Here is an 11,136-nt window from a genome sequence, read left to right as displayed (position 1 = left end):
GTTAAGGATTCTCGACCTTTCTTTCTTAACGAGAGCGATGAAGTTCTTTTTTTTGTATTGGGAAGAGCATACTGTAGTTGTGAAATATAATTTGGACGACTTAGATGAAGTTGATGAGAGTGTAATTGCCTTGTTCCAAGAGTGTTGGGGCTGAGCTATTAATTTGTAAGAGCTTCAGCAGCCTTTTGTGGACGACCAAAACCTTTCTTCTCAATTTTTGTTTTTGTTTTGGTTTCCTACCTTCTCCCCATATGACAGGAACTAACAGGACACCACGTCTAACGAGCTCAGTGTGAAATTGTTCTGCTCTTTGCAAAGCCAAAGATACTGTTTCTTTTTTTCCAGCTAATATAACCTACAACCCAAGCTTCAGTTAAAGCATAGACTTTATGTTAAAAGGAAGGAGAAAAAAATATCAAACAGATAAAGTGTGTGTGTTTAACTGTTTCTTTTTTTTTTTTTTTTGCATACTGATGTGCTGCTGATTTGTGTTTTACCGTTTTGTGACTTAATTAGTTAATTATGCTTAGATTGTTCTATTCAAATATCATATTGATTATTGAATATTTTGTGTTTTTATTGAATGATTATTTGATTATTGATTAGCTATGGACACTTTATTGTGCTGCTATTTTGTGTTTTTTTTTTTTTTTTGCATACTGATGTGCTGTTGGTTTGTATTTTATTATTCGGTGACTTAATTAGTTAATTATGCTTAAATTATGACTCTGGGCCTATTGGGTCCCAAAAATATGAGTGAGTATCAAACTACACTGCCACAAAAGAGTACTCATCTAGGTGAGAGTGGCAAGGTTTCACAAGACCAAGCCCTCCACTATTTATACCATCTTTCTTAAGTGGGGAATGCTAGGTAGACAATGACTTTGTTGAACAATATGAACAACGGGCCCTAGAAATTAGCCCAATTAGATTACTAACATAGGTATACCCGTAAACACCCCTCTTCAGTAAATTCTAGTTTTAATTATCATAATTACCACCATCATAATCATCCCATCCACTCGCCCACCCCCCTTTCTTTGACCCAACAGTCAAAACATTTCCCCTTCCCTACTTTTCAAATAGCATTCAGTAAACATTAGCCTTCCCTTACCGCCATTTGAAACGGCATTGACGAAGGAGGACCTTCCCACATTAGTCGCTTCTTTTCTGCAGCAACCCGCCGTCCATCCTGCCACTCGCCGAACCGACCATCCCCAGGCGCCTCCATTGTGAAGACGAGCAGCAGCAGGCGAACATCCCTGGCCCCGTCACGTAGAAGTTGCCCAGAAATCACCGGCGTTGTCCTTTAACCGCAATCTTCCTAGGTTGTAGCCGTTGCATGTTCGTGTCGCTTGGAGTCATCTTCGGATACAACAAGAGAAGTCGTGAAGTGTGTTTCCCTTCCCAGATTGAAGGTCAGTAACCAGTAACCTGATAACCGTTTATTCAAGGTTTAGATGTTCATAGGAACTTTTATGTTCTGTTTGCATAGAAGAGTTTTGCTGATTGCGGAAATTTCTGTGCCTGTTTGACTTCTCCAAGTGTTTGTGAACGTTAGGAAGTTGAAAGGAATAATGACCCGTACATCTTTCTGAGCATCCGATTTTTCGCATCTTGTTTTTTAAGGATTTACTGTATTTGGGTTTGTTTTGCCTCCGGGTACTAGTAAGTCAGCAATTCGTGTGAAAGCACGTGCTATGAATATGTTGCTTTGTGAGTTGTTTAAGAAATCTAAGTCGGATGGTCACTTTTATTCATGAACGGATGGTTGAATATTTTCCACAGCTGTTTGAAATTTGGCTGACGATGTTAAATTTTTTTTAAGTCCAGAACCTAACCTAAAAGGCTGTCACAATTGAAAAAATGTTAAATTATCTGATTATGTATATTTGATATTGAAGAGATAGGTTTGAATTGGAATCCTGTATGTTTATTTAAGGAAAAAATTGTAAGTATAATTTGGAATCAATTTACATTTTTCTAGTCTTAGCTGAAAGTGTATTTTACTTCTTCCTCACATGTCCACTTGCATTTTATCCATTTGGTTGGATAGGATATAAGTGAAAGTAGTTTTGGCATTGAGTCTAACCGTGCAAAGACTCTATTTACATGTTGATCAGCATATTTGATAACCATCGCAATCAATATTTGGGAACATTCTAAATAACCCAGCTTTAGACTTTAAAAGCAGTGAGTAAGTCAGTATGATTAGTCCTCTTGACACACCAGATCGAAATAAATAGTGCGTTGCCTTGAATTTGCAAGTTAGTTTGTCTATTTGATTTTTTTAATACTTGCGGTGGGAAAATTATACTAGATGAATGTCTAAAGTTGAGCGTTGTGACATGATCTACATCATTTAGGTAGCAATTTCTGATGTTGCAAATCTCTGGAGCCTAGCAAGCTGGTTATATTAGGACTTGTTTTGGTGACTTACGTAATTAGAAGTTCAGTTTTTAACAGCTATGCTTTCAAGGACCTTGTTTAACTTGATTTTTTTTTAACTGCCTATGTACTCATACTACACACGACTGTAAGTGTTATGCTGTTGATTTTCATATGTTTTTTTTTTTAAATTACAGCATGGTTAGTAATATCACATGGTTCACGGATCCTTGGATTAAAGCAAACATGTTTGAAATTTGATGGAGCCTTGGCTTGATATTTTAGTATTATTTTCTTTATCTGTTTCTGGTTCATTTGATTGACCTTTAATTTCTATAAATTACGGATGCTCAATTTTGTAAGAAAAGATGGATGCAAAAATGAGATGGCTTTTAGCAGTGGCTTAATATTTGGGAACATTCTTAATAAAGCAGCTTTAGACTTTAAAAGCAGTGAGTAAGTCAATATGATTAGTCCTCTTGACACACTAGTTCGAAATAAATAGTGCGTTGCCTTGATTTTGCAAGTTAGTTTGTCTGTTTAATTTTTTAATACTTGCAGTGGGAAAATTGTACTGGATGAATGTCTAAAGTTGAGCGTTGTGACATGATCTACATCATTTAGGTAGCAATTTATGTTGTTGCAAATCTCTGGAGCCTAGCAAGCTGGTTATATTAGGACTTGTTTTGGTGGCTTACATAATTAAAAGTTCAGTTTTTAACAGCTATGCTTCCAAGAACCTTGTTTAACTTGATTTTTTTTAACTGCCTACGTACTCATACTGCACACGACTGTGGGTGTTATGCTATTGATTTTCATATTTTTTTTAAATTACAGCATGGTTAGTAATATCACATGGTTCATGGATCCTTAGATTAAAGCACACATGTTTGAAATTTGATGGAGCTTAGGCTTGATATTTTAGTATTCTTTTCTTTATCTGTTTCTGGTTCATTTGATTAAGCTTTAATTTCTATAAATTACGGATATTCAAATCTTGTAAGAAAAGATGGATGCAAAAATGAGATGGCTTTTAGTGGTGGCTTAAGTAGATATGAGAAAAATTGGTTGTAAATACTATAGTTGCATCATGATTCATGTCTACGTATCTATGAATATAGTATTATCGATCTTGGATGTTGTAGAGAGTCGTTTTAAATTTAAATAATAATACATAGTTATACAGTAACAAAATTTGTTTCCGTGTGAAATTTTGCGAAATAATGCGAGAGGACTATTATACTATATGAAGGTAAAAAATTTTACGTTTTTGAACTGAGCTACAGCATTTATGAAGGAATCTTTTTCTGTTAATAACTGCTAGTGTTAATAATAATAAGCAATTGTTATCAGGAATTGGATTGGTTCATTTTGTAATCGGAAGGCCAATTTTTTAACTCATTCCTTTCTATGGAGCCTGTTATGACCGATGTCAGGTTCTTTGCTGTTTACTTGAATTGCGCATGACATGCTGATGTTCTGCTATTGATTTCCTTTTTTTCTTGTTTCTTAAATTACAACATGGTTAGTAATATCACAGGGTGCATGGATGCTTGGATTAAAGCGAATCATATCGAATTTGTTGCAGCTTGCTGATTGATTTTTTTTATTTATGCTATTTTTTTTTCATGTGATTGAATTTGGACTATATACACTATGGATGTTCAATTTTATAAGAAAACTTCATACCTAAATGAAGTAGGCTTTTTTTCTAGTGGCTAATAGAAAACTTTATTAATATGGAAGTCATTGCAACGGCAACTTGATTGTTGATGGCAACATTTTTATTTTTTAATCCTTCTTGGAACATGATGTTGTGTGTGTCCAGAGCTTTGGATTGTTGGTTGTGTTTGCAATTATAGTCAAATGATAATGTGTGTTTCGTATCAAGACTTATGGTTGAATGTTTCCTAACAGGCAAGAACCTGATCTGAGTTTCACTTGCTGAACAACATTTTAATGGGGAAAAAGGTAAGCAGTGTTTTGTATTAACAAAGTTTTTATTCTTTTTATTTCTAATAACTTGTATTGTGTTTCTTAATAGAAATTAGTGGAGACACGATGTTCTCCATGCTACATCAACGGGATGATAACCCACTTGCAAGAAATTAATGCCGATGCGAAGCTAGCTGAGATTGATGCTATTGGGTTTGGCTTTGTGAAGCAGATTCCTCGTTGGGCAGTCAAGCAGACGATAATGATTCAACTGGCCAGGGCTTATGATGTGGAGACAGACACACTTATAGTGGATGTCGGAAACATCCCAGTTAGTGCTGAGTTAATTGGAAGGGCGTTAGGGATACCCTCCAATGGTCAGCTCCTTGTCTTTAATTGTGAATTAGTTATAATATATTTTGCTGTGGGTTTTGCTCTTTGTTATGGTTAAATTTATTCTATTTGCTTATTTTAATCTGAAATGTAGGGGTTGACATTCCGAAAATACAAAAAAAGAATCCGGCTCATCGGGAAATCAAAGAGCAATTTAAAAAGAAGACAACCACTCAACTGCGCGACTTTGTTTATGCCTGCCCTATGGACACAGAAGCGGATAGGATAAATTTTAGAAGGTACTTCATATTGGTGGTCTTAAAGATGTTCCTCTGCCCAACCAGCCAACAAACAATTTTTCCATGGCACATTCCTCCAATTTTGGATGTCTCAGATCCAAGCAAATTTGACTGAGCACAGAAGACATTCAAGTGGCTCGGGAAGGTGATTGAAACACACCAAAATAAGAAGTTTGAAACTTGTGGCGGCTGCATGTTTGCCCTAATGGTAAGTTTAATTGTTCATTTACTTATTTAGCCCACTTGCGGTAATGATGAACTAAGAAACCGTACAATCTTTCCATCCAGCTCTTGTACTTTCAGCGGCTAAGGCATGGTCCACTAGAGCGCTGTCAAGAAACAGAGCCATGGTTGACTGCATGGACTGCATCAGAACTTGAAAAAAAGGCAACCAATGTGATTGATGAGGTACTAGGATGGATGATATATTCTCTGTTATAATATAATCCAACTGAGACATTCATAATTTTCTACCTCGGGATTTCGGATGAGTGTTTCGTAAGCTCAGTTGACCCTTTGATGTTAGGTCCCATCGGAAAGAGGGCAAAATTTCGAGAGGAGCCAAAGTTTCAAACCAGGAAGAAGGGGGGAGAATACGCAACTAAAAAAAGAGCGGAAAGAGAGAATGCAGGAGTAGAGTGGCTCAAAAGGTAATGTGTCTGTTGAAATTTAAAGTACGTGCAACATTAAAGTCATAGGCGGTTAGATTAGATGATAACTTCAAGTGTTTATTTTTAATTGCACAATTGGAGGCATGCTCCTATAGAATTTGGATGTTTTATAGGTTCCGCATAAGTGTACTTGTATGTTGAACTAATTGAAGTTGGTATATGGAATTCTCGCTTAATGTACACAGGAATGCAAGGAGGCATCTGTTACAAGTGTGGACTATAAGAAACCAGCAGAAACGCCATCAAGGCCATGTGAATCAAAACTTCCTGGAAGCCCTACAGCGCCAACATGGGTGAGTTCATCTTAGTGTATACATGTGTTGGCATCATGAATTAATTACTCTGATCTCCTATTGATGTTGTTGGGGTTTGATGTTGAATATGGTTTTGTATTGTGTTATATCTATTCGATGTTTAGGTGTAATTTTATTTGGCTTGGATGTTGACCTAGTGAGATTTAGGTTGTTATAGGAATGAACATAGCCTTTTTACGAATTGAGTTTTCTATTATGGTCATGGATTTGTATGCGAGTATATAACATAGTTGTTTCTTTCTAAAATCATGATAATTTGGTGGATATTCCATATTCAGGAAAGCAAGATAGGCACCCGAAGAAAGTTGCCCGTCGTCAGACCGAAATCCGTTAAAGGCAGCTGTACAGCACGTGTTGCCGAGACGCGCAAGGAGAAGAGTGCAGTTGTTTCTGACTTCGACGACGACAACCACGTGCCAGATGTTCATCCAAAGTGCCGTTTATTTGATGACAGCTCAAGCCTGACAGGTGAGCAGCTAAATCAGGATGTTGAACAGTTTGATGCGCAGCAAGTTGATCCAATTACACCTTCCATAGCACTTGTGCAAGTTACTGAATATGATTTTGACAGGTAAGCTCTATCAGTGTACATCTGTTGTAGATATGTAATGGAGGTATCTTGATTTCCGTGTGACTTCCATCCGAGTGTTAACTGAGTTGCGTTACTTTGTTGCTTTCGATGTAGAGAGTTTGATTTGAACTTTGTGTGGTGTCCGGAAGTCAAAGAGATATTGTTAAAAGTTGAACAGAAGAAATACACCAAGCCATTAGAAATGGAACTCCTGAAGACCGTGATGCCGAATAGGTCACAGTGCCAGACCCCGAGTCCCGAAAGGCCTAGCTTTTCACTGGGCTTAACACAGCTTGAGAAGCCACCGGCCACACCCCCAATCACAGCAGTACATCCAAGGCTTAAGGGTGTTAAGTTAGGAGAGGATAAGGAAGACATGGTCCGAGGATAGATTTTGAACTCTTCCCTCGACGAAGAGGAGCTGTTGGCAACCTACGAAGGTAGGCCATATCTTCGGCTATTGAGGAAGGATCTATGTACATTAAAAGCACGTGGTTGGGTTAACAGCAACGTAAGTGCTTAATCTTGATGTTTTAGTTTCACTTATTGCGTTCCTCGTACACTTTATATCATGATTTTCAATTTTGCACCGCAGATCATTCAATGGATGTGTTACGCATTCAATGATGCACAGTCCGAGAGATTCAAACGTGATTTCTACTGTGTCTGTTCGGGCATATTGGTATGAATAATATACTATTTTCACAACTTATTGTCGACACTTTATAACTGACTGATCCTCTGACAACAGGAAACAGTCATGCAACCGCACAACCTCGAATCATTCCATAACGGGCTAGTTGCGGTGTACAAGGGCTTGGGTCCAAACTTTGGAGAGGATTCCAGATTCTTTAACAAAGTGGATGCAGCAAAAATAAAATGGGTGAGACATTGATGTATTTTACATGTTGCATGATACAGTATATTTAGACAAGAATGTATTTGTCCGTGTCAAATGCTCTACACAGTTTGCTAGGTGTTTGTTGCATATGTAGGACAATTCTTGATGTTTTTTCCTGATCGACTTGTTGAGTAGTACTTGTTGAATAGAAGCAATCATAATTAGGACATGTGATGTATCGCCTATTGGTGCCCGTAGATTGGGATGATTGTTTCGCTTGTGTAGGATTTGATCTGTTTGTGCTTCATGGTATACCATACAATTAATGTTTGACGCTATTGTGATGCGTGAATTTTTGTGACAGTGGTTTATTCCGATGTGTTCAAGAGGACACTGGTGGCTGTATGCAATTGAAGTGGCAAGGAAAAGGATTGTGGTAATTGATAGTCTTCATGATGAGGCACATGACAATGAAAGGAAGAAACTAGATTCATATGGGGTAAGATCAAATAATTCCTTAAGCATTAATCATGAATACATGAACCCCTTAAAACATATGCTGAAGAGAAATTGCTGAGTGATTTTCAGGGACGGCTAATTGAAGACATGGCTAAGGTGGCCATCCCGACATATGGCCGGAGTCCAAACGGCCCAATGTGTGTGTATGCCAAAGTCCCCATGCAACCAAACGGGTAAGTAGTTCAAAGCAACAAACCCAATAAATGATTACTTCGCAAGTGGATTTAGCATAACCATTTTATTAATGGCAATGGTTTTACTGGATTATCTAGTTGGGACTGTGGTATCTATGCCATCAAATTCATGGAGACATGGAATGAAGGTTGTAACATAGATGAATGGAATGATAAAAGTTAACATGTCGGTCTTTGTTTTGGTTGTGTTTTTCCCCGTTGAAGGAATTGAGCATGTTGTCGATCGAATGCGTAGTAATGTTGCCGGTGAAAGAATCTGGAGCAAGACAACTCGGTTCAACAGAATTCTCCTCCATTAAAATGGCGATGAGAGGTCACGTACTTATGAAACGGGAGCCGCAACTCTCCCGTGTATTACACCGGATCAGTCGGTGACGACGAGGCTGCAATGGTGGAGGCCTTGGGCTGCAGGGGCTGCACAGTCCTTCTTCACGGAGACCTGAGGTGGGCTGCACGCCGCGCTGGTTGTGGAGTGTGGTGAAAAAAAAAATTTCTCCGCTTGGGGGTTTGATCGGACATCAAAATAGGGGGAGGCAGCATCGGTCGTGAGTGAGCGGGGAAGACTGGCTTCGTTATTGGTAAGCACCACCAAGAGAGGGAGGAGATACGGTTTCAGAGGATAGGAAACATGTAACTTTTCCTTATCCAAAAAGATGAATTTTAAAATTTTAAAAAAGGTTATTATTCTAATTAAATTAATTACATCATTAAATAAATTTAAGAGTAATTTACATTTGTAACCCCATTGTTCATATTGTTCACTAGAATTATTGTTCACCTATACTTTTCCTTCTTAAGTGGCAGCATATGGCTTGCTATGAAGAGTGTCAAACCTTCTCCATGGTAAGTCTTGTTTTAGATAACAACAAAGAAAAACTTGGTAATGAAATCATATCTTTGTTCTAAAGGGATAAGTATGATTTTAGTCCCAACGTAGAGGCCGAAATTTTGTTTTGTCCTTGGACTTTTTTCGCTACAAAATGAACCCCAAGGTTTCAGTTTGTTTTAAAATCGTCCTTTTTATCAATTTTATTTTTTTATTACTAAATTACCTCTCATTAAAAAAATTATAAAATAAAATAAATATAAAATAAATAAATAAAAAGAAGAAAGAAAGGGATACAGAGAAGGGGGTGGGGAGAGAAAGAAAGGGGGTGAGAAAAAGGGGAGGAGGGGGGAGAGAAGGGGGACCGTGATAAATCCCATATTTAGGGTTTATCTTGTACTTAATTTAGGAGATTTTATGACCTTTTACCCACATTTATTCAATGAAATAGCATTGTTTCATGATTGTCTCCCAATTTGTGCTTAAGTGTGAAAACATGCTTTCTAGGTCCTTAATTAGCTAAATTCAATTCACCCTTGATTCCACTAGATGCCTTGATTTGTTTGTTAAGTGATTTCAGGTTGAAAAGGCTAGGAATGAATCAAAGGAGTGAAGAGGAAAGCATGCAAAGTGGAGAACACATGAAAAAGCCAAAGATTTGGATATCTTCATCCACGCGCACGCGCACTGTACGCACACGCGTCGATCGCGAAAACGCAAGGAATGCACACGCACACTGTACGCCTACGCGCCGATGGGCGCACGTGATTTTTTAATAGAAAACGTGCCCAGCGATTTCTGAGAGCTGTGGGGCCCAATTTGCAACCAACTTTGGCGCCAAAATGCATTTAAAGGACCAAGGATTGAAGGGAATCAACACTTAGCATCATTCACACACATTAGGATTAGGATTAGTTAGTTTCTAGAGAGAGAAGCTCTCACTTCTCTATAGAATTAGGAGTAGGTTAGATCTAGATCAAGAATTCTTAGATCTAGGTTAATTTCATGCTTTGATTCACTTTTCCTTTATCAATTCTTCTTCTTCTACATCTCTTCTCTCTAGTTTAGCATTTAATTCTTGTAATCCTTTACTTTCATGTTGATACACTTTTGTTTCTTCTATTTTTATTTTAATGCAATTTATGATTCATGTTCCTTTATTGTTCATTTGATTTGTTGTTGTCTAATTCCTTGCAATTGAGTAGTGTAAATTTACTTTCCTTGCAATTTTACTATGTTTTTCTTTTATACCTTCCAAGTGTTTGATGAAATGCTTGGTTGGATTTTAGAGTAGAATTTTAGTGCTCTTGGCTTGGGAAGGTAACTTAGGAACTCTTGAGTTGCTAATGTCCAAGTGATTGACGATTAGGAGCCATTAACTCTAGATCTCACTAATTGATTTGGTAGAGAACTAGGACTTATGGACTTGGATTGATATAGCTCACTTGACTTTTCTCTACTATTAGTTAGGGGTTAACTTAGTGGGATTGATCCTTGACAATTCTCATATTGTGGTTAGTGATTAGGATAGAGATCCTTGACCACCAAACATTGCCAAGACCTTTTTAGCTATTAGTTTTCTTGTCATTTATCTTTCATGTCTCTTATCAAAAACCCCAAAACATACCTCATAACCAATAACAAGACACTTTGTTGCAATTCCTAGGGAGAACGACCCGAGGTTCCAATACTTCGGTTTATAGATTTTAGGGGTTTGTACTTGTGACAAACAAATTTTTGTATGAAAGGATTATTTGTTGGTTTAGAAACTATATTGCAACGAGACTTCATTTGTGAATTCTAAACCGTCAAAGATCCGGTCATCAGACCGCTGCCCTGCCGCACCGCACCGCACCACCACCGCGTCAGCTCCTCTGCCTTCTGCTTCTACTTCTGCTTCTATTTTTGCTTTTGTTGTTGCTTCACCATTGTTAATTCACTATTGTTGATTCACCTTTCACAATTGTTGTTGTTAATTTATTATTGGTGATACTGCTTCTGATTATAGTAAATTAGTAATTGCTTCTGATTATAGTAATTGCATGATGATGATTTTTTTTGTTTTCTGAGTTCTAAGTTCTGCATCTGGGTTCTTATTTTTCTGGTTCTTGTTTTTCTTAGTTCTTGGCAATGATGATGATGATTTTTCTTCTGATGATGATGTTTCTAGGTTTTTCTTCTTCTCTTCTTATGGATTTAGCTATTGTTATTCTGTTCCTGCTTGTGCTTCTGTTGGTGTTTCTGC

Source organism: Arachis hypogaea, chromosome 14 (assembly GCF_003086295.3).
Source record: "Arachis hypogaea cultivar Tifrunner chromosome 14, arahy.Tifrunner.gnm2.J5K5, whole genome shotgun sequence".
NCBI lineage: Eukaryota > Viridiplantae > Streptophyta > Magnoliopsida > Fabales > Fabaceae > Arachis > Arachis hypogaea.
This window is presented reverse-complemented; position numbering follows the sequence as displayed.